Source organism: Lytechinus variegatus, chromosome 14 (assembly GCF_018143015.1).
Source record: "Lytechinus variegatus isolate NC3 chromosome 14, Lvar_3.0, whole genome shotgun sequence".
Classification (NCBI taxonomy): domain Eukaryota; kingdom Metazoa; phylum Echinodermata; class Echinoidea; order Temnopleuroida; family Toxopneustidae; genus Lytechinus; species Lytechinus variegatus.
Window position 1 is genome coordinate 6,842,170 of NC_054753.1, and position 25,236 is coordinate 6,867,405.

The following is a 25,236-nucleotide window of genomic DNA, read 5'->3' on the forward strand; positions in this document are numbered from 1 at the left end:
ATTAAATCAATTATTTGCACCTCTTGATGACTAAACATATTGATATCAGTGAGAAATTGTTTGCTACTGAAGAGTTTGGCCAGGAATTCCATCCACTACTAGGGATTTCCCATATTACTTATAGGTGTCACGCGCGTAAAACATTCCCCATAGACTTGTGTGTTAAAATGGCACTTTTGAAAAATTCATAAAAAATAAATGTGAAATTAGAGGGTGGAATGTTTACTACCATTGGATAGGATATATATCTGGCATTCCATATCTGACCAGGAAAGGGTAGCGTAGCCAGCTCATTTAAAAAATAAATTGCCATTTATGAAGATAACTATGAATGGATCAAATTTATCGACTCAAACAGTAAAATAGCCCTAATTAGTCCGCCAGTCAAAAAAATAGTTCCAAGTCACTTTTTTATCTTCTCAATTTGGTCGAAGGAAGTTCAGTAGTTACCATTTCTAGAATCAGTGTTAGATTTTGAATCATATTCATACAGTTTTGTCAATCAGCAACATCAAATTGAAAAAGATTTGAACGAATATCTTGAGCCCTCCTGATGTAATTAGGCTCATGGCACCTTATATTGCCAAAATGATTACAAAAATCGGTTCTACACATCTCTAACCCCCTAAAACGAGTTATTACTCATGATTTTGTGGACAGGGGTTCAAAAGTTAGGTTTTCAAGATGGCATCTGGCGGCCATTCTGGATTTATGCAAATTAGCAAAATTGCCCAACTTTGGGCAACCAAGCTGAATTTGTTCTAGGACCCCATAGGAACACGAATCAAGAAAAAAACTTCATCGGAAAGAACATTTCTAGGTTGGTGTATTGAGCCTATGAGACTGTCAAATCGACTATGTTACGCGTGCTGCGTTTCAAGGAATATATTCCTGCCAAGTACACATTTACCTCACCTGGATTGAGTGCAGCACATTCATGACATTGTGGATCAATTTCTTTCTGAAGAAAATTACGCCCAAAGACTTATGACTTATGAATACACCATCAGGCACTGTTATCATTCTGGTGGGTGTCTCATAAAGTCGCTCGTCAGTGCTACGAAAGACTTTACATGCGACTGGTGATTCATCTTCTAGGAATTACATCAACATCAATGAGAAACTAGTGTGTATTTTATCATGAAAAAACAATCACCAGTCCTTGGTGAAGTCACTCGTTACTTACGAACAGTTATATAAAACACCCACCTGATCTTGCTAAGTGCATTCTAAATATTCTTAGATAGGTAATAAATCATTCATTTTCTTGTTGTATCTCAGTTCCCGCATTAATTTTCCCCACATGAGTTTTTGTCCGTATTTATCTTCTGACCACCGGAAGTATGGTTTGTTCTTACTGAGGAAGAGTCTGACAAGATACGGCAATCGCCCGTCGGGGATATCCTCCTTGAATATCAATATGATCTTCTCTAATTCGACCTCGTTCATGTGATCGACGGCGAGACGGAGCTTGTTGATGAAGGCGTGATTGTCAACGGATCGATTGCTCACAATGAGGACGCTTTTATAACTGCGCTCTACGACCTCCGTGATGGCGTCGATGTAGAACATCCCGAGCGGAAGGTCGTCGTCGCCGCACACGATCCTGTCGAACGTCGGAAGCCGTTCTTCGAGTCCAGGCTTTAGCACCGTCCTCACCCACTTCTCGTCATCGTCGTCGAACGCGATATTAATGTCGTACTCGTAATCGAGCCTCTCTCGTCCATCGTGACCGTCTCGTCTGCCAAGCAATAATATCTTAAAATGAAATAAGCGGTAATTGATTAACCATCGTCTTTGATACGCTACTATACAAACCATGAGACAGGTCACAATGGAAAAGGTTGTGATGACATAGACCCAAACCTTAGGGCCACAAACCTCTCGGGGATCAAATGACAGAATGGGCCGATTCTTAAAGGGTGCTGGTGAAACAGTTGAACAGTTGGTTTGTTCAGGGTGGATGATAGATACCTGGTCTTGGTCTAGCCAATTAACGAACCATCCAAACTCACAGTTACAAGTGAAAGGATTGTTTGAGACGTCCAACGTTTTCCTAGGTAGTACGGTACCTTCTTGGATGGTGGTTAGGTGATTGTGGGATATATACAGATATGACAGATGTGGGTTATTGGTGAAGACATCAGAAGCAAGAACTTTGATCTCGTTCCTTTGGATAGAAATACCATATAGCGAAGTGAGATTGGATAGATGACGGGGAGACAGTTCTCCGATTTGATTTCCATCAAATGTTAAGGTCTGTAACGACGTCAAATTTACAAAAATATCCTCATGTAGAAAAGTTATGTCAGAATTATCCAATTCTAGGTGTTGAAGGCTTTCGAGACCACGAAAGGTTCCCGGTATTAGTCCGTCCAGTTTGTTACCTTTGAGGTAGAGGCGTTCTAATGTTGATAGTGCTGACAACACAGGTGGATTCGTAGGCGAGTCCCACAGGCTTTCCTTATCTATCCCTGACCCCCGCATATTCAACCTCGTAAGGTTGTTTAACCCTGTAAAGAGTTCATACATCAACTCAACGGATGTGTAGGACATGTCTAGAATGGAGAGTTCATTTAGATTGGCAAAAGGACTATGGATCTGGCCTAAAGGACATCCAGACAGTCCAAGACTCTGGAGATGGTCAAGAGATACAAACGCCCCGTTTTCAATCGTTGCCAACTGGTTGTGAGATATGTTAAGTGTTATGAGATTAGCCATTCCATAAAACGAGTACTTTTCAAGACGATAGAGTCGGTTATATGATATGTCTAGGAATTTTAGATTTGGTAGATTCCATCCTCCCTGCTGTAAATAGAGTTTGTTGATTTGACACCGTGCTAGATTCAGAGATTCAAGTGATACTAGATCGGCAAACTGCGCCGGAGTCAACCCCGTGAAAGGATTGCTCTGCAGTATCAATGACTGGAGACGCGGGCAGGCTAAAAACGTCTCTTTGTTGACGTACTTAAGATGGTTTCCAGTGAGGTCAAGTATCTCCAGTGACGCTAGTCCTTCGAAAGAATCATTCTGTAGCGTGTTTATCCGACTCTGGTGGATGTCAAGTCTGATGAGGTTTGCCAGACCCCAAAAAGACCGAGAAGGGAGCGAGGGGATACGGTTACCCTGTATGTCCAGGAGCGTTAAACTTGGTATCACATTTGTCTGATTTGGAAGAGGGGCGAGAGGCTCGATGGCTGAAATCAAGTTACTTGCCAATCGCAGGGTTTTCAAGGAGGACATACCCCAGAAAGGAACCTAAGCTGAAATTGCGGATCTGATTATTTGTAAGAATCATCTCCTGTACCCCCGCGAGATGGCGGAACAAACCGTACGGAAGTGAGGGGAGAAAGTTCTTTGTCATTGTAAATTGTTTAATCTTAGCGTTCCTGAGGGGCAGAAAGTCGTCTTCTGAAAAGGACGAGAGATTATTACACTTCAAGCTGAGCAAAGTCATGTTCATGCTTTCAAATCCTGTAAAGTCTACATGTGACAATGAGTTCTTTTCCATATTAAGCAGAGTTAATGATTTTATATGATTTATCGCGTTACCGGGGAAATTAACAAACTGATTAACCGAGAGATAAACGATTTGCAGCTTTCGATTTTGGGAGAATACATTAGTTGGTAGACATGTTAAGTTGTTATTTGAGAAGGTGATTTGATAGAGCTCGGGCAAAGAATCAAACACACCCATCTCGATAGAAGTCATTTCGTTTGATTGAAGAGACAGCAACCGTAAGTGGGGAAGGCGATTAAAAGATGCGTTTCTCAATATGGTGAGTTGGTTATGTGAGAGATCTAACATGGTGATATCTTCCACGATATCAGTAGGTACCTCGGTCAGGTTACGGTGGGTGCAAGTTGCTTGTAATCCATCGGGCGTTACACGGTAGTCACAGGGTTCCCCCGGGTGGGATCCTCTCCATCTGCTCCACCGGAATCCTTCACCGCTCCAGATGCTAGTAACAATATACATGTTAACCAGAACAAATTGAAGAAATGCATAACGCTGGCTCTCTGTCCTCTTAACCAAAACGAAAATATTTCTCCTTTAAATGGTTAATTCTTTCGCTAAACCTTGTGCTTTAGACACTGAGGTATCAATCACAGCGGGATCATCTATCTGTGGGCATAATGGACGTCACCATGTTCTTAGCCCCTGAATCATCATCCAGCAGTGTGTCCAAACCTGATGAACCTAGAAATCTTAGTGGTGAATTTGACAACTGGAAATAAGTCAGATCGGGGCCTTTCATAATAGACGGAGCTCGCCTTCCACATAATGATGCATTGATCTTTGATCATCCTCTGTGATAAATAAGAGAAAAAGAGATAGAGAAGTTTATATTCATGTACGTGAGCACTCAATGTCTAAACTGTTTATTTGGATATGTCCTACGAAACCAACTTCTACCCGATCGGCGGTAATTTCGTAATAGTACGTATAGTCAGCATGGTCAGTGCCGTTATGAATGATTAATTCAAGGGGGGGGCAGATTATGGCCTAAGCTATTTTGAAACGTAAAAAAATGAAAATACAAGTAGTCCTTCTTTCGTGACACACCATTTTTTCAAATTCATAATTTACCCCTTTCTATTTTTTATCGGGGGGGGGGGACGCTTTTCCAAGACCCCCGCGATAGGCTACGCAAGTACATAAGATGTATCCGGTGTGGTTTGTTTGCTTAGATACTACACCATTCCAAGAGACTAAATTATTACTGACCACACTCTTTCAATACTTTTAAGTAGCCTCCACCCACACTGTAATGCGTGATATATCTATTCATAGAACTTTCGCATTCGGCCATAAATTCTCACTTATGTCAATAAAGTCACACTCGTTAAAAATCATTGATATTATTGTTGTTAATCCTTTACTTTTATTTCAACAATGTAGCAACCCAGTGGCGTAACTACGGGGGGATGGGGGGCACGTGCCCCCCCCCAAACAATAAAAAACAACGGGGAAAAGGAGAAAAAGAGAGAAAAAGGAAGAGAAACGTAGTGGGGAAAGAAGAAATCATTGAAAGAAATAATGCTATATTGTATTATGTTATATTACATAAGAAGCATTTTTCATAACTTTATGAAATATTATTTGCTTCATTGTGTCTTCATTGTGTTCCTGGTGCTCGCATAGACTGTTTAACAAGATATATAATTATGTTGTACTAAAACCTCCCGCTTTCAAATCAATATACAACAAATATATTTCCTCGCAATTCGAGTTATTAGTGTTTTATGTAGTGACATATTCTTCTTTTTCACGACTACTTAAAGTGATTGCCTTTTTAAGGTCTTAATATAAAACATTTTCTATCCGTGATAACGTTCGCATTAGTGGATTGGTGGGATTTCTGCTCTTCATGAACTCCTAAAATCGGTACATAAAATGTCAATTTTTCTGATCTGAATATCAAAAATTTTCAGCTCGCACTTCGCGCTCGCATCATTTGGTTAGTGAAATACGTAGGGTCTTAGTGAATTCCTACAAACAAGCCTTAGAATGCCCCTCTTCAGGTCTGAATTTCCTAAATTTTTAGCTCGCGCTTCGCGCTCGCAGCATTTGATTAGTGAGATGCGTATGATAATCATGATTACAATGACTTCAAAAATTGCTTAGATGTAATTCTTACAAAATCAGCAAGCGCTTGGAACTAGAATTAGATAAAATATAGTCCTTAAAATTTACTTGTTTACTTGTTATATACAAAAATTTTAGCTCGCGCTTCGCGCTCGCATTGTTTGTTTAGCGAGACAGTTACGTATCATGATTACAAAACATTTGCTTATGCAGTGCGTATCAAAAAAAGTTTACACTTAGAAAAAATCCTGTAAAATTATACATTTGTAATATTCTGAAGATTTTTCCGCATTTTAACATTGGTACAGATCCATTTAAGCAAATAACGATATAACTTTCAAAAATATTTCCCCTTGAGTGAGCACCACTTACTTTTGAAAAGTTAGTGAAAAATGATTTGCGCAGAACTTTGAAATAGTTATGCGAATACAGTAGACCTTAATCATGAAGAATAAGTAAAATTTAGCTAGTAAAATTGATTTGAAGATATCTTTAACCTTTTAATTTGTTTCCTTTCCCAAAACACTTCGAAGAGTGCATTGCGCCCAATCCCACTCCCCTACACACCGAGGCCATCATGACGATATTTGCCTTACACTGAACTGTGATTTACATGAAATGGCTGAGGCTTGATTTTCATTTTGTTAATCATTGTCAAGCATAGTAAAAGTGTGGAGAAACAAGTATTAAATGAAAAATGAAATGTAAACCCACTTTAAATGATAAAAACTTATTAATGGTCATCATGCTTTGGCACATACCCATACATGACATACGTGTTTTTTTTTTCAAAAGAAAGAGTCCAGCGACTTCTATGGAGTATTTCATCAACATTTTTGTCTGTCAATAGTTGTTAGACCTGACAACTTTCTTTGATTTTGATTGGCTAAGAAGCACCGTTCCTTTGGTAACTGTCGGATAAAACAAGACTTGTCAGATTAAAAAAATATGACAAGTCATTTCATGAAGTACTCCCAAGATAGGTCTAATAAAACAAAAACAAGAAAAAGCCAATGAACTCGCAACCAATCTCAAATAAAACCTTCGTAAGTATAAAATAACATAAATATGAATAAATTCCATTATATTTTCTATGGATAGCGCTTCTGGCGAGAACTTGTAGAAATTACAGAAATAGTGCATGTGCGAATGTTTTTTTTTACAATTATGTTACAAATTGTATACCTGTTTCTAAACCCTCTATGAAATAGTGCAATCACCTTCAACATGTACAACATGAGTACTTTTTTCATGAACATCTGGGCATTATTTTGGATACGGAAACCAAACATCAACAATAGCTGGAGAGCATGTCCGCTTAGATTATAAACCGACACTGCTATAGCCAGGAAATATGCCATATAAAACTGAAAAATATAAGATGCAATGGTCACCAAATAAAACCCCTGCAACCAGTAGGAAAATGATAATAAACAATCTTTTTTCCAAGGTGATTTTTTTCACTTAAACCGTAACTCACCACATTCGCAATGATTTTTGTTTTGGTAAGTTAGTGAACATAGGCTTAGGTTGTTATCCCAAAACATACGGTCTGTATAGGAGTTTTATTTTTGTTTGATAAGAGCGCGAGTAAAATTAAACAAGGAGAATACATAGGCGAATCCAGGGGGGGCCAGAGGGGCCCGGCCCCCCTCCCTATTGGCGGAGCAAAAAAAAAAAAGAAAAAAGGGGAAAAGAAAGGAAAAAAGAAAAAGGGAAAAGATAGGAGAAAAGAAGGAAGGCAAGCATAAGAGGAGTGAATAAAATAAGATAAGGGGAAGACTTAGAAATCAATTTTTTTGTAATCTTTCATGTCGGGATATAAAATTTTCGCTCACGCTTTGCGCTCGCATTGCCTTTTAGGTGATATCTTGCTCAATATGGACCTTAAAATATCAAATTCTGAAGTCAATATACAAAACATATTTCAGCTGGGAAATTGAACTTTCGTTATTTTGTTTTATTTACAAATTGATTTTTTAAAAGTGTAAAAATTTCTGTTTTATGGTCTGAATATTACCAATTTCTGCTTGCGCTGCGCGCTCACAAAATTTGATTTGTCAGTTACCTATTATTTTCCTGTATTCCATGAAGTTCTCAAAATATTCCTATTTAGGTCAGATTGTCAAAACGTATCAGCTAGCGCTGCACGCTTGCATTTCGATTAGTGAGTTATGTATATCTCAATATTAATTCTAAAACAAACTACATAAAATCATTTGATGACAATTAATCATAAATTTCTGCTCGCGATTTGCGCTCGCATTGATAGATTTTAAACTCATGCATCTTATGCATAATTACAAAAGTGCTTTAAATGTCCAGTTTTCAGGCCATAATATTAATAGATTTTGCGCTCTCATGCTTAGGATGAGAAATAGGAAAATAGTCATCATTTTCTTATGATGACATAATGTCCTTATAGAATATTCCGGTCCTATGTCAAAACTCAAAGTAACAATAATTGAAAATATCAGCTCTGTTTTTACTGTTATCCTTTTTCACCTCACAATTTTTCCACAAAGTGCTTGCAATACAGAGCTTAAAGTGACCCCTTTTCAGATCTGAATATCATATATTTTTAGCTCGCGCTTTGCGCTCGCTTTATTGATTTTCATGGTAAAAAAGGTATTTAGAGTACCCAAATTCTAGATAGATATCTCATTTATCTCGTTTATTCAGATACGCAGCTTGTTCTCCATTTAAATAATTATCCAGTTTCAGATAACAATATAAAAAAATTGTCTGCTTGCGCTTTGTGCTCGCATTATTAATGTGTGAAAATTTCCAATAGCTAATCCTTTTCATGATTTACAAAACATAAATAGTGTCCAGAATTTTTCCGCTCGCGCTTCGCGCTCGCATCAATAATGTTCAGTTTTTGTCTTATCCTTTCCACGATTACAAAAAGTGCTTACAATTTCCATTATTCAGGTAGAAATGTCAAAAATTTTCAGCTCGCGCTTCGCGCTCGCAATATTTGAATGTTGAAATATGTAACGTCTTCATGTTCAAGTAGTCCATAACAAATACATTTTCGATCAGCTAAAAACGTATATAAATAAACATAAACATAAATATATAATACCATAATCATTATTTATATAATGCTTCGCGCTCGCAATATTTCAATGTTGAAATATGTAACGTCTTCATGTTCAAGTAGTCCATAACAAATACATTTTCGATCAGCTCAAAACGTATATAAAAATTTTCCGCTCGCGCTCTGCGCTCGCATTATTAATGTAAGGAAGATCCCCACTTCCTCATCCTTTTCATGATTTACATGTCTCGTTCAGTAGGTCTAGATCACGAATTTTTTTGCTCACGCTTCGCGCTCGCACCAATCGTTTAGTTATATACCTATTCTGTTAAGTTACAAAAGTGCTTAGAATTTCCATTCCTTAGGTACATGTCAAAAAATTTCAGCTCGCGCTTCGCGCTCGCATTATTTGATTTTTTAAAATATGTAACATCTTCATGGCTAACTGCAAGCAAGTCCTTAACAGTACCTGTTCCATCAGTTCATTTCTGCTCGCGCTTCACGTTCGTAATAATTATTCACTTGCAAAGACATCTTTTCGCATTATATAAATAATGATTATGGTATTATATATTTATGTTTATTCATAAGAATAAAGCTAAGAAGTGACTAATAGGACTACCCCTTTAAAGAAACCAAAAATCCCGGCAGATATCATATTCGAGTGGCCGATCGGGGAAAATATGGCTGAAAAAAATTTTTGGGCCCCCCCTATTGGCGAAGGCTGGATCCGCCTCTGGAATATATACATATTGCTTAACTGCTTCAGTTAAACAACGAGAATATACACATATTGCTTAACTGCTTCATCTACTTGGAAGACCCTAAATTCATTCATCAAAATGAAATTTGAATTGTCTTTGCACAAGATTAGAAGTTCCCTTTACATCACAATACAATTATTTGAATTCAGCCGATGGAAGAACAAAGTAAATATGCTTTAGGGATATGGACCAATCACATTAGGATGTCTTACAATACAAACATAATGATTAATAATTAAATGATTAATGTAAGTTCTGTATATAAACATAACGATTAATCATTAAATAATTATCAATGTAAGTGATGAAAGGGAATAAAGATATGGGGGATAATGATAGACAGTTGAAGGCCAATAAAGTCTGGTGAAACAGATAAAAATTGAATATAAACGACGATTATTCTTGATAGAGCAAATTAAAACAAATTATGGACAAATTAAAAGAACGTTAACCTTGATCAACAATAGTTTCATATTGTCTTAAGTATGGGGAGAGAATGATATGTGTGTGTGTGTGTGTGTGTGCGCACGCGCGCGGGTGTGTGAGTTAGGGTGCGGGTGTGTGGTGAGTCAATGTCTGCGAATGTGCGTGGTTCGGTGGATGACCCGTGTGTATTGAAATCGGGGGGGGGGGGGGGGGTGTAGCACTGTGGGTGTTGCAAAGAGACAGGAATTTGATTTTCTTCTTCAATGAGCAGAGCTTCTTCAATTTAAGGCCTGGTCACACCGCCCGAGCGTTGTTGGAGCGCTCGTGGAGCGGAGAGAAAAAAAATCATCACCGTTCACTGCCGTTCACCATTTTCGATTTCGATTTTTTTTTTTTTTTTCGATTTTTTTTTCCAATTTTTCCCCCAATTTTGTGAGCGAAATTCGACTCTCTCCCTACCGCTCCACGACCGCTCCAACAACACTCGGGCGGTGTGACCAGGCCTTTCGGTTGCCATCGATGACCATAGCTACTTGAAATAGTTACTTTTGTCCTGGGCAGTGAATTTTCCCTGTTTTGCTGAATGTCATCGGTGAGTGTAAATGACTTTTCCATCCTTAAATTTTGTTATACAAAAAGAAAAAGGAAGAAGAAAAATATAACATAATGTGATTTAAGATGTGATTTATTGTGAATCTTGTGAAATCAATATACATTTTCTTGGGTTTATAGAGACTTTAATGTTGTTGAAAAGTTACATTTGAAGTTGAAGCTTATACTAGTTAGTAATCAAATGTCGTGTTTCTTTAAGTGAGATAAATAAATGTATAAAAGTCAGACAAGTTTAAATTGGATTTATAAATGCTTTTTACAAGTAAGAGAAGATATCTGTTTTAGGATATATTGTAGAAAGGGTTTTGGTTTATTTAAATTTTAGATGGTGCCAAGGTGGGAAGTAATTCCCTGAGTCTTCTGGGGAGCGTTTCATCAATATTTTCAACCGACAAGTTGTCAGATCTGACATCTTTCCATGATTTTGATTGGCTGAGAGGCACCGTTCCTATGGTAACTGTCGGATAAAATGGGACTTGTCGGATAAAACGTCCGACAAGTCCTTTCATGAAACGCCCCCAGGTCATTGAAGCCGAGCACTTCCAAAAGTTGCGAAGGACGCCGAGATTCACCGAGAGTAACCAAACAAGAGATATGATTGATTTTGGTGACGTATACGCGTGATTGTTTGTCGAACTGAAGCAGGAATATTTGATAGAACTATGAACACTGATGAGAATGATAATCCGATGGACATTAATTGTTCAGTTATTCAGAAACTTGGATTTTATAGGGGAACTTTCAACATATGTTGCTTTTTATTTTATCTCAGTCCTTGACTGATGTTGAATATAAATACTTGTGTTCGTGGATGGATCAATACAGGATCCTCACAGTTGATGCTAGTGTTGAGATGAGGCAAACGAGGAAAAGACGACAGTTTTAGGGAAAAAAATCTGATGATAACAGTGAAGTTGAGATTATATTTGAATTTATGATGTTCTTGGCGAAATGGTATATTGCATGGAGTACGTACGTTCACAGTGTTGTTTGAACATGAAATGTTTAATATTGATGTGTGATTAGATCAAAGGGTCGAGAAGTTTGAGTTAAGTGTTATATTGGTTATATTATATTTGAACGTGATTCAGGTTATCATCAGTGGATCAGTATAGGATCCTTCATAGTTAGAGTGAGTGGTAATATTGAAAAAAAAAATATTTTGATGATATGTTGAAGATAGACAAACTTTGAAACGGGTCAATGAAAGGTACATTCAGTTGTAAAGATATATCAGTTTGGGGTGTTTCGAGACAAGGTAAATTTGAAGTGGAAATAAGTGATATCTTTTTGAGAATCTACATTGTATTTTTTTTTTGGGGGGGTCCTGAATTTTATCAGAAAGAAACCATTTTTATTCCTAATTGTAAACCAACAAAATTATACTGAAATAAATTGTAAATAATATCATACTGAATGGCACAAGTTTGACGTGAGTTTTATTTGAGTATATCCATGTGACAGAATCGTTTACAATGTGGTGTGATTTGTTTTAAACAGTCGACGCGTTTTGCACCTACCCTATCACAACATTCCTCTTAACTGCTCTATTCAATTCAGTTTGCATCAGTATTTCATTCTTACAATTCAAAAGTAGGGCTACAAGCATAACAGAAATCATTGATAAAGAAAGGTAGACATTACAGTCAAAATGGGAACTGCACAAACAAAGCCAACGGACCTTGTACAGGCACAGCTACCAAAACATTCACCTCATGGTGAAACATTGTAAACGATTTAGACCATGTTGACTATCAAATATTGATGCGTGATAATTGAATTATTTGTCTATTAATCATTTACTCTGGTAATGCTTTTTATGTTTGTATTACCATTGCGAATATTATAACGATGCACTCTTTCGTGTTTTCTTCATTTTTGATGACTGTTTTGGGGTAAGTTCGAAGATGAAGATTTGGTGTGCGATACAAAAGGTACATGATAAGTTGCTGCTTTATTCCTAAAATAGATATTGCGTTTGTGCTCTCAAATTTGCTCAAACAGGACTTGGATCCTCAATAATCTCCTGAATTAGTTTCAAAATAATAACTACAGACCTCATTGGTATATTCCCTTCTTGGTATTGTCATTGTTCTTGTTTTCCTTAAAATCATTGTTATTTTCATTATTCATTTTCAGTAATTATCAATATTACTTTATTATCATTGTTGATGTCATTATGATTATCATTATCATACTACTACCACTACAACTTCTACTACTAAAAATTACTACTACTACTACTCATTATTATTATAAAACGGGTTCAAGGATGTAGCCAATGGTGAGTGCGTATTCAAGTCACGTGTTCATGCTTTAATTATGCGCAACCTTCCAGTCGTGCATTTTTCGTGCAGCACTGTGCATTTTTTGTGCAGCACTGTGCAATTTTTGTGCAGCATTAGTTCCAATAGCGCGTAAAAACTGATACGCGTTCAGTAAAAGAGGCTGGCTAGGATTTTGATGCGCTTACTTAGGCGCGCATAGTAGATACGCGTGTGATGTCATAATTGACAGTCTTGTGATCTCTTCGTCTGTGCGATCGTACACAAGTTGGAGGGATTTGAACAAGATTTCCATGAAAAATTCATTTTGCCGACCCGTTTTATAAAACAATTAATGCACATTTTAAGATTCGTGATGTTAGTGACGATGCGAGCAACTCTCGGGCATTCACAATATTATGCAAAAGCACTCGGCGCAAGCGCCTCTTGCTTTCGCATAATTTTAAATACCCTCGAGTGTGCTGCATCGTCATAACGGTCATAACACACTCATAAATGTGCATTAATTGTATATTATATTGATGTTATCATTATTATCATTATGATCATTATCATTATTATTATTATCAATACCTCTGTCTAGTACCTTCAGATTCAGTTTCAGGTCTCACAAAATATATAACCATAACATTCGATAAGAAGTACAATAAGTATGATACAATATGAATCAAATAGGAAGAACAAGGAGATGATATTATGTAATATAGAAAAAGTTGTAATAATCATGATAATGAAGGTAAACCAATGTAAAACAGAAATTCAAATTCAAAGCACCTCTTTAAATGGCACATGATTACAGTCTAAAGACGAATTGTATGCTTTTTAGTGATAAAACATATACATTCCCTGACGATATCATTTTTTATAACACCGTTCTTGAAAATGTATCAGAGACCAAATTCTCGGGTGTTATTATTGACAATAAGCCATCATGGAAACCACACATTGATAATATATGCAAAACAATTTCAAGAAACATCGGAATTATTAACAAAATCAAACATTTTCTTCCATCTCACACTTTACTTACATTATATCATTGATCAGATATTAATATTATCATACATTAATTATGGCAATTTGGCATGGGGTTGTGCAATCCAAACACAATTACAAAGGATAATGCTGCTGCAGAAGAAGGCCCTGAGAATAATTTTTCAAACTCATTTCAGATCACACGCAGATGTCATTTTCCCAAAATAATACTCTTAAGTGAATGATTTATATCTTTTCCAACTCACCAAATTTGTGTATATACTAAGTAAAGATGATCTCCCCACGATTCTTTCAATTATGTTCTGTAAAAACTCCTCCATATACATGATTACCCAACGAGACAACGTAATTGTTATCACCTGTCCTCAACCAGTACTCTATTAGCGAAAACTCTTTCGTCTTCTTTTTGGACCAGTTTACTGGAATTCACTGCCCAATGACTTTAAAGAATCACCAAGCATGGATATTTTTAAACGCAAACAAGTGAAGCTAACATGTAACTGGGAATAAAGTATTTGAAACTAATTTTTTACTATCAATGAATTTGTGTAATGTTATATATCATAATGATGTCACTACAGTACCTAATGACCTATGTACCTGCCATGTTCCTCTCCTCACATGCACCAACCTTTTCTCCCTCCCTCTCCCCTATGCCTCCTTTTTCCACTCTTATAATTTATACTTAAATTTATCATTTATCGTTATTATTACCATTATTGTCTAAATTACTTTCCATATTTTTTTGGTCGCTTATTCGCTCTATTTTGGTATTTTGAAGATTATGTATTTTAAGTACGTTTTCCGTCCGTCTCTTGTATATAGGTTATGTTAATTAGTATTGGATCTAAGTTTAGGGACTTACCTTTTCTACAAGCTCTGCTTTTCTCGGCAAGGCAAGTCAAGTTCAGTTAATTTATCTTCAATTCAAAATTATTTTGAATAATCTAATCAAATTTGCATAAGATATCAGTTTTCCCCAAGTGCAACTAAGGAATTTAAATCAACACACATTGTAAAATAGTACATTGAATCATGAAATGCCGTTCACAATCTTGCCTTCACTGGTTAAAATGAAGCTGCATAACCCACAACAAAACGGCGATGTTTGCGATGCAACGTAGCGACCGAGCAAAAGAAAATTTGTTGTTTTCCCTGATGAAGAAACTATTTTAAACATTTTAAACACACAATACTGAAGAGAATCCCAATAGAAAATTAGTTTGTATAACTCTTCTAAGGGTGTCTAATTACTTTCCCTTTTATATTTCATCCGGTTTTTTTTTCTGATCATTAGATGGTGAATCATGGTCCTTTGTGCGCCTTAACACTAACTGCTAAGTTCTTCACTTCAAAGCACCAATTTCAACCACAATACCATCGTTATTGAAAGACAATTCACCATCTAATTTGATTTACGAGCAGATGAAATAATAAGAAGGCGTTAAATCATTTTAATGGGGTTCTTTTTTTGATGCTCGATCTTTTAGTCAGTATTATAAGGAATACCAGGGGCCCGTCCTACAAAGAGTTGCGATTGATCCGATCAAATGCAACTATGGAAAGCCAGCAAAGTCAACATATAAAATACATGTTTGTTCAAAACAAGGTCTAGATATGCATGTATATCCATAAATACATCGATTTCTTGACAATTTGGTGTGTTCTCATTTGTTTACAATTGACATTTTGCAAATTCACTTTATATGACACACAGGATTTCCATTGAGTTACAGTTGATATTGGATCAATCATAACTCTTTGTAACACGGGTTAGGAGGTAGGGAGTAATAACCTTCTGCACTGACTACAAATGCTGGTGAGTGTTACATAAAGTTGTTTGACGTTAATACCTTGGTCCCGGGGGGGGGGGCACTCGGTATATTATGCATAGTGGGTATGTGCCGCGGAGGGGACCCCCATTTTTACACTCATATTTCTAATAAGACAATAGAGAAAAAGAACAAAGAAAGCCGCTCCAAAGCATAGCATTTTCTTCTCATCGAGAGAAAAGGAAGAAAGAAATCCGCTCCAAGGCTTCGCATATTTTTCGTTCCGCCGTTCCGGTCGCATTGGTCTGCTACAATAAGCTGCAATTTTGGTGAAAAGCGACCGCAGAGCATTGTCCGACCATCGCTTTTGCGCGAGCGCACTCTTGCCGGGCTAGCTGCATTATGCACGCAAGCCCGTTCCATAGGGATGCATACACACTCACACGCTGGCGATCCGTTTCAAGTACCCCCGTTTTCACAATCATTTGTAGTTCCGAAGTCCGTTCCGAGGACCCTCCGTTTTACAATAAGCCCGCTCCAAGGCCCCCGTTTTTTGTCTCGCCCGCGCGGCACACCCCTACCACTTTTTTGGTCGAGTGTCCCCCCCCCGGGCGAGGACCCTCCTTTTTAAATAAGCCCGTCTCGCCCGTGGCACACCCCACCACTTTTTTGGTCGAGTGCCCCCCACGCCGGACGAGTATTTTTTTTTTACACCACTGCTCCGCCAAAATCCCCAGAAATACGAAAGAAACGACTCGCGGGCAAGTCTAATCTATGCGCTCTTGAAAGCAAAGCTCTCGGAATTCCCGCGTGAGATGTGTATTATGAACCTGGTGTATTAAGTTGAATGAATCATCCAAAACCACCTGAAATCAGCCTGTTACCACATTATTTTCTTAAGGTTATTGTTGATATTACGGAAAAGGTTCTAAAAACCATTTTAGTTTGTAACTGAGCTGATTTTGTATTGAAAATGAAGATGTAAAGGATATTGTCTATTTAAAGTCTTGTGGCGAATTGAATTTGCTGAAAGTGTGGTGAGGGCACTATAGGTATTTTTCCTACAGTATATAGGCCTCACTAGCGTCCCTACGGGGGGGTGGGGGGCAGGGGGCAGTCTGCCCCCCCTGACGAGTCACAAACCATGCAAGGGACGTATCCCTTCCCCCCCCCCTGACGAGTTTGAAGCCCTTTTTTTGCTTGTCAATTTTTTTTCTGGTACCGTGAAATCCTATATTTGTGGTTGAAGACCTTTTTATTTTTTTTTTTAATTTTTGCTTGTCAAATTTTGGGGCGGACGAATTTGCCCCCCCCCCCGTGAAAAATCCTAGGTACGCCACTGATAGGCCTTCTAGTATTGACTTGTTCAGAGGTTTTCCCAACCTTAAATACTTTTCAGAATCACGTACAGAGTATACATTTGCAGCAATTTGTACGTAGTGCACCGGCCTGTTGGATAAAGTTCAGCTGTAGCTGTGATCTGAGAAAGATGAAAAGAGCCCGAAAAGAGAGGAGAAGCTATAGGGGTGGGGAGTGCGAAGGAATAGAGATAAAGGGGGAGAGCTAGGAGATACAAGGAGATTGATTTGGAAAAAAAATCATATTGTGAAAAAAAAATCAAAAGAAATGGGCCTTAAGCAAGAGGGGTGGGGGAATAAAAGAAGAGTCTACCCAAGCAGAAAAATCAGATGAACAAAACGAAAACGTTCATTGGACAACTAAATATTTATGAAATTTTAATCACATGAAAATATGGGGAAATCACATGACAAATTGCTGATTTCATGAAGTCATAGATGCACCACTAACCATTCATTTTGTTTACAAATGTATTTATCATTATTTGACCAATCACATGATTTTTTTTCAGAACTCGAATCAAGCCTTGTTATGTAGGCCTTCTTAAAATATAATGAACTCAAAATATTGAGCTTGACTATATTTTTATACCTTTAATCACTCAATTATTATAAATATTGAATCATAAATTCATATTTTCAAGGTTGTTAAATAGAACTATAAAGTCTGTAATAATGGAAACATGAAAAGCATATCCATCATCTAGATATCCTGGAAAAAGTTTTGAGGAAATCAAAATTTCGGAAAAAATTAAATTTTGTAGTAATGATTAATGAACTATGGTTAGTCGTGCACCTATGATGTCAGCAAGTTGGTAATCGCCTAGTGATATTCATTTCATTAAAAATTCATAACATTCTTATTAGTTTTCCGATTTCCCTTTATGCCTTTTCTGTCAATCTGATTTTTCTTGTCCCGTTGAAAAAAAAAGGTTTTTTGGCGTAGACTTTCCTTTAAAAAAATGAGAAAGAAAGAATTAATAGAGGCCGTAGAGAGAAGATCTTATCTGCCAAATAAAAATAATAATAATAATGATCAAAATATGACTAATATAAAATCATATTCCTAGAGCGCATATCACTGCAGAAGCAGTCCCTATGTGCTTTGTAATTAACTAGAGAAAAGCAAAGGTATCAAGGTGTACTTATCAATAAATACAGACCAAAGTGATTGTGCCTAATTTAATGACAACAAAATAAAGGTTTTTTGTATTGGGCAAGACCACTGTCGCCCAAATACAGAACGGAGAATGCTGGAGAGTGAGAGAGAGCTAGGGTGAGTGCTGAAGATCAGAGAGGTGAAAATTTTAGTCGACGAAGAAAAGAAATCTAGTCTATCTGCAGCTAAGAACCCTCGCTAGTTCTTTGTTTCATGTATCTGAATGTCTGGAGGTGCCATAAGTGCGATTAGGTCCCTACAAACTAAACGCTTTTAAAAAGCTATATATCTACATGTATATTGAAATCATAAGGTTTGTTTTGTATGACTATTGAACGAAATAAAGATGTGCACGACGAAACGTGTGTGTGTGCGGTCAACGTGTTAGACTCTAGCGCGAGCCGTTTCTGTGGGGTTTTTCAATATTTTGGCGGAGCAGTGGTGTAAAAAAAAAATACGCTCCCCGGACCTTGGTTACATTTGCTCTATACGGTGGCCGTATATATGACGAGTCGAAAACAGCCGTTTTTTTAAATCACCTAGGCAACTGGTACAAATGTTTTGTAAAACAGATGTTTTTGACTCGCCGTACGGCCGCCGTAGAGCAAATGTGACCAAGGTTTAAAGGTCAAGTCTACTCCTGAAAAGGGTTGATTTAAATCAACAGAGAATAATCAGACAAGCATCACTTTGAAAAATTCACAAAAATGGGATGTAAAATCAGAAATACAAGAAAATTTTAAACTTTTGCTTATTTTTCATAAAACTGTTATATGCACAATTCAGTGTTATGCAAATGAGAGAGTCTGTTATAATGTCCCTCACTAATTCTTTCTTTTATTTTTTTTTGTTGGAATTATAGAATATTTCATATTCATACGTTACAGATTTGACACTAGGACCCTTTTGATTCAACCACAAAATGTTAAAACAAATGTATTTCCACGTGTTCAGGGAGGAATAAAACTTTGTTTCACATGAAAATGATAAGAAAAATTATATTTCATAAACTAAAAAAAAATAGTGAGTGGGTGATGTCATCAGTCCCCTCATTTGCACGCTGACCAGGATTTGCATATGAACTGTTTTCATGAAATTTACCGAAGCTTTAAAACTTCATGTCCTTATTTTACATCTGATTTTGATGAAATGAAACAAGCGTTATGCTCGTTTGATTTTCTCTTTTTATTGAAATCAACTTTTTGTCGGGGTGGACTTTGAGAGCGTCTTTACCAACGACTAGTGACCCTTTCCTATATTTAACAGGAAGGGAAATTTGGTGGGTGTTTCATAAAATTGTTAGTAAGTTAAGAGCTATTTTGAGAACGACTGGTGATCCTTTCTTGTAGTAAATGCTATATTCATTGGCGCATTTCTTAACGCGTAAGAAAGGTTCACCATTCGTTTTTAAAGTCGCTCTTAACTTACGAATAGCTTTATGAAGCGGCCCCCCAGGTGTGCCATTTACCACAATAAAGGATCACCAGTCGTTCGTAAAGTTGCTCTTAACTTAGGAACAACGTTGCGAAACATCTACCAGATGTGAATAAAACCAAGTGCGTGTGTGAGTTTGGTTGTGCGGGTGTGATCAGTGGAGCATTTGAGGGAGCAAAATGACAAGGCGTCTGTGCGTTTAAAAGTCCGAGTGAGCGATGAGAGCAAGCGAAGTTTCTTACACACCACACCACTTTTTTTTCTTTCATTCTCCTTTTTTTTTGGGGGGGGGGGGGTGGCTCCCAAGCCTACCGTCTGTTTGCCAGTGAGTGTGTATGTAGATGAGCGTGTGTATGTGTTAGTGATCGAGTGTTGGTGTCAGTGCGTTGGTATTGATATGCCTCTTTCTAGTATATATTTCAATTAGCTCAAATCATATTTATATTATAAACCTTTTTGTGGTGAAATGAGAAATTTACATCTAAAGAGGTTTATCTCGCCTTGTGTAAATAGCAGTTTCAGTTTCGCTTAGAGAGTCGGTATAGAGTGGGTTTCAATGTCATATTAGCGTGGTTCATGCTGGATTTAGTTTTTGTAATCAGTAATGGCCAGTTTAATGGTTGTTTATTGTTCAGTATCTTTCTGCGACAATAAAAGAAAAATAAATGAATCAATACATCGAGTGCATTGATGTTAAAAATGTAATTTCTAGACTATTGTTTAAAATAAAGTTATTACGACTGTTTTTTAATGTAAAATCCTGACTCACTGGAATTCATTTGGTTCAAAAGGACACATTGTAAGGCATTACTATGTGATATGATATTCAAAAGGATGTTTTCGTAAGTCTCCACTCTTCTTCGTTTACTTATTCCCCATTATCACCATCATCATCAGCAGCAGCATCAGCATCATCACCATAACAATCACCACCACCATCATCATCGAAATCAATTGTCATCTTCTTCATCATCATTATCAATCATTATCATCACCATCATTATCTTCATCATCATCATCATCATCATCATCAGTATCAATCATCATCACTATTAATCATAATCATTGCCATAATCATCATTATCCTCATAACTGATATCATCGTTATTATCATCACTTATATCATCGTCATGCATGCGCTTTTTGCTATATTTCGTATAACCGGAAAATGTGCCAAGTGTCGGTATCCGGTATAAAAATGGCCAAAATTCAATTTTCAGATTTGCCAAGAAACAAACGATGAAAGCTTCTACGAAGATGATAATAACTAAATTAAGAAATACAAACAATCTACAGCAAAGAAACAGACAAAAGGCTAACATAAAAAAGAAAGCGGAAGAAGAAATTAGTTATATATTTTGAGTCTCCCTTTTGCAGTAGTGATACGCATATTGTTCCGACTATTTTGTTTGATGCTGTAAGACAATCTTATCCGGTTTGATTATTCTATCTGATATATTCCCGCCATTAAGAAACTAAATTAATGCCTAGCTTTTGAATCATGGGACCATTATCAAACATCATTGTTTCAAGAGCATGTGTATATACATGAGTATATATATATATATATATATATATATATATATATATATATATATATATACATTTTTTTCTTCTCACTAAGGCAATGATCCACAAATTTTGAACGGGCCAAATATATTGTTTGTGACAATTTTATCAAAAGTTATGAGAAAGTACAATTTATGAACTTTTTTAATAAAAAATAATTTTGTGATTGACAAAATGTTTAGAAAAGATATCAATTAACCTTTTTCATTTCTTTTTTTTTCTTGGTCGTGATTTTTTTTTTTTTTTTTTTTTTGGGGGGGGGCGTTTCATGCGTTTTAACAGTATCCTTTTTAATCAAATCTAAGACAGAACTCATCTCGTAATCTCAATCTTAACCCTGAAAGAGGCGGGTTATCTGGACCATCTCACAGCCGAGGGGAGGGGGGGGGGGGTTCCGCCCCTTCCCCTGAGATCTTTGCCTTCAATTGCGCAAGCGCCGCGACAATTTGCACAGGGGTAGTGTGCGATGTAGTCTACAAGGCTGTATGGTATGGTTCTCATGATAAGATTTTTCATTTGATGACTTAATTATGCTAATTTATTCATCAAATAAAACATTTGCTCTAATCGACTATCATAAGCCCCCAAAGCTGCAATTTTCTTATTCACAGACTCTTTATAGGATCCCTATCAAATGTACTTCGAAAAAAAATTGTATCGTAATTTTTTAAATGTATTTTATTATTATTTTTTTAAATTTATTATGCATTTCCTTGTTTTTCGACTGTTGGTTTTTTTTTTCGATGGACATTATTGCAGAGTTAATTCTGATCAAAAACAAGGCAAAATTGATTAAGTTTAATCAGTTAAAGTCAATATAATGATACAATTATGAATACATAATGTTGCATGATTTCGTAACCGCATACCGGGGCATTACAAATCTCGTTTCAAAATTTGTGAGAGATTTGAAAATAGTAAATCAGCGAGCGGCGCAGTTGAAAGATTTCGCGCGGCAAATTTATCGTGAAAAAATGTTGAGGGGGTGGGGGCGGAATCCACCCCCGGACCTTAAGTTTTATTAATTATTTTTTTTTTTTGGGGGGGGGGCGAATGACCAAGACCCCCCTCCTTCATGTCGCCATGATCACCATCCCTATAGTAAGAATAGCAGGGGCTATATATAATTCGAATGCGGGTCCCCCGGTTATATGTGTGTGTGTGTGTGTATATATATATATATATATATATATATATATATATACATATATATATATATATATATATATATATATATATATTATATATATATATATATATATATATATATATATATATATCGAATTTTATATGTTATGTATCGAAATTTTGTGTGTGTGCAAAATGAGCGAAAGAGAATGAGGCAAAGGGTAAGAGAGGGAGAGGGAGAAAGTGAGGGAGGGGGGGGGGGGGCTGTCCTTCAGATGTACCATCCTATATATATATTTTTTTTTTTTTAACAAGTTCACACCTTGTTACCAATAATGCATAAAGCATTTCCATTTATTTGAAAGCAGGATAAAAGAGCATTGTAGATTAAATGCCTTGCTCACGGGCATATGCAGTAGCATTTTACCTCACACACAAACATATGTAATACACACACACACCCTCCAGCACACTCGTCCCCCACACGCACACTCCCCAAATCACACACACGCACCTCTCACATACCCATCACACACTTTGTACATAATTTTCACGCTACATCACGTATCATTATGTCATGCCATATACACACCGTGAATATTCTCTATTCACGAAGATGTAGAACTAAATGCCGCAAACAAAATCATAATATTATACTGGGCCCAGGACAATAGATAAATAAAAATGTCAATATCACTACTACACATCGACGTGCTCATAAAGAGATCAGAATCGAGCTGTTCCCTTCGGACAGCAAAATAGTAAAGATATTGCTTGACAATCTTTATAGGGCGGGAAGAAATTATAGGAAGTATGTATAGTACACATACTACATACAGATCCTAATGTATTGTAATGCCTGGATACATCACTTACATGCATTATTGTGAGCATGATGAAATCATAAAGAGAAAAAGAAAAAAAGTAGTTTTGGGGGGATAATCTATGGAACATCATAATTATGACCCCAAAATGATGACTGTGATGACTAGAAAATGAACAAAAAAGTGACATTTCACTGCATATCGGACCAAATCCAATACACTGGAGATTCTAACCGTGTTGAATGAAAGAACTAATAATCCTTCCACAGGATGCTACATGTAATCATCAGCCATCTTTCTTTTTTTTCAGTTCAGTGACCATGTACATAACATGAAAAGTACCATCACTTTGTGATTCTATTTCCCCTCCACTTTTTTTTTAAATTCGATCCGCCGCCATAGTAAAAGGAGGCTCCATGACTGAGGAACATCAGGTACAGACCCCGGTTAAAAGTTTTATCAACAAGTGGGTCTTGAACTCAAGACTAGCACATAATTATGCAACTTAGCTTCTGGACACAATAGATTACGCGTTCAGGGGCCCGTTGCAGAAAGAGTTGCAATCAATCGCAACTCTAAAAATCATGCGTAACTCGATTTCAACCAATCGACAGCGCGCATTTGGGACTTACGATTGCTTTTTTGGCTTGCGTTTAAACGCAACTCTTTCTGCAACGGGCCCCAGACCACTTACCTCCATGGAATGAGACCCGAGTTATGTCCAATCCGTGCTAAGCCTAACCTAGATGTGATATGAATGGGGGAACCCCCATTATGCAATCCGATTGCCATCGAAAGCCATCACTTGTCCCTTATTCCGTGTGGCACACGGAATAAGGGACAAGTGATGGCTTTCGAGTCTTTCAAAATCATTCGATTGAAACTCATAAGAAAAAGAACTTTAGGATGAGAGAAGAATGAGGAGGGGAAAATAGCAGAAGAAGAAGAAGAGGAAGAAGAAGGAGACTGAGAGGAAGAAGAAGAGGAAAAGGAAAAAGAAGAAGAGGAGGAGGAGGAGGAATAATAATAATAATAAGAAGAAGAATTAGAAGAAAAGGGGAGGAAGAGGGAGGAGGAGGATGAGAAGCCATGCATAAAGGAGAAGAAGGAAGAGAAGAAGAAAAAGAAGAAGAAATGAAAAAAATTAGTATAGTAATTTCACTGATCGATAATTGTTTCAGTCAAGATTTAGCTTAAATTAACTAGACTTACCTTAACCATACGATTGTGTCATCTACATGTTTGTCCACAGTGTCGCAACTACTGCATCCTGTCATTTTGTCATTATATTCCCTCAGTCGACTGTGTATCGTTGAATAGTACCATAGTATTATGGAGCTACAGTATTGACCAGCAATGATTCTAAATAGCTAATGCGGTGACCGGAACACATCATGCACTATATATCAAGCACCTCACAATATTCTTTATTCTTGCCAGGAACCAGCAAATGTCATTGGCATGTGTCATCCAATCAGTAGTCAATGGAATGATCAATCGGTCAAACTTAGTGCACTAATAAGTCCGAAGTACACTTCAAATGCTTACGCCCTCTATCCTAACATGTTATAGATCTTTGGCCTATGTTTATATATCGTATTTACGCTGTAGATTGGTATGGAAGCTTAAAAGTGCCACCGAGATGTTGAGATAATTATCTCGGGAAGTCGACATCTTGATAGCAAAGGATAAGATGACGAGATCCCAGATCTCATCATGTCGACATCTTTAAGAAGAGATGATGAGATGACAAGATCCTGGATCTCATCATGTCAACATCTTTAAGAAGAGATGATGAGATGACAAGATCCCGGATCTCATCATGTTGACATCTTGTAGAAGAGATGATGAGATGACAAGATCCTGAATCTCATCATGTCAACATCTTTTGGAAGAGATGATGAGATGACAAGATCCCGGATCTCATCATGTTGACATCTTTTAGAAGAGATGATGAGATGACAAGATCCCGGATCTCATCATGTCAACATCTTTTAGAAGAGATGATGAGATGACAAGATCTCGGATCTCATCATGTTGACATCTTTTAGAAGAGATGTTGAGATGACAAGATCCCGGGATCTCGTCATGTCGTCATCTTTTAGTAGAGATGATGAGATGACAAGATCTCGGATCTCGTCATGTCGACATCTTTCAGAAGAAATGGTCAGATGACAAGATCTTCGATCCATGATCATGTCATCTAATCATCTCTTCTACAAGATGTCGACATGACGAGATCCGAGATCTTGTCATCTCATCATCTCTACTAAAAG

At 37.0% G+C, this 25,236-nt stretch overlaps 1 pseudogene; it reads right to left on the reverse strand.

Moving 5' to 3' along the window:
- Positions 1–890: 890 nt before the first annotated feature.
- On the reverse strand, positions 891–24,543 carry LOC121427696 (annotated as a pseudogene).
- Positions 24,544–25,236: the final 693 nt, after the last annotated feature.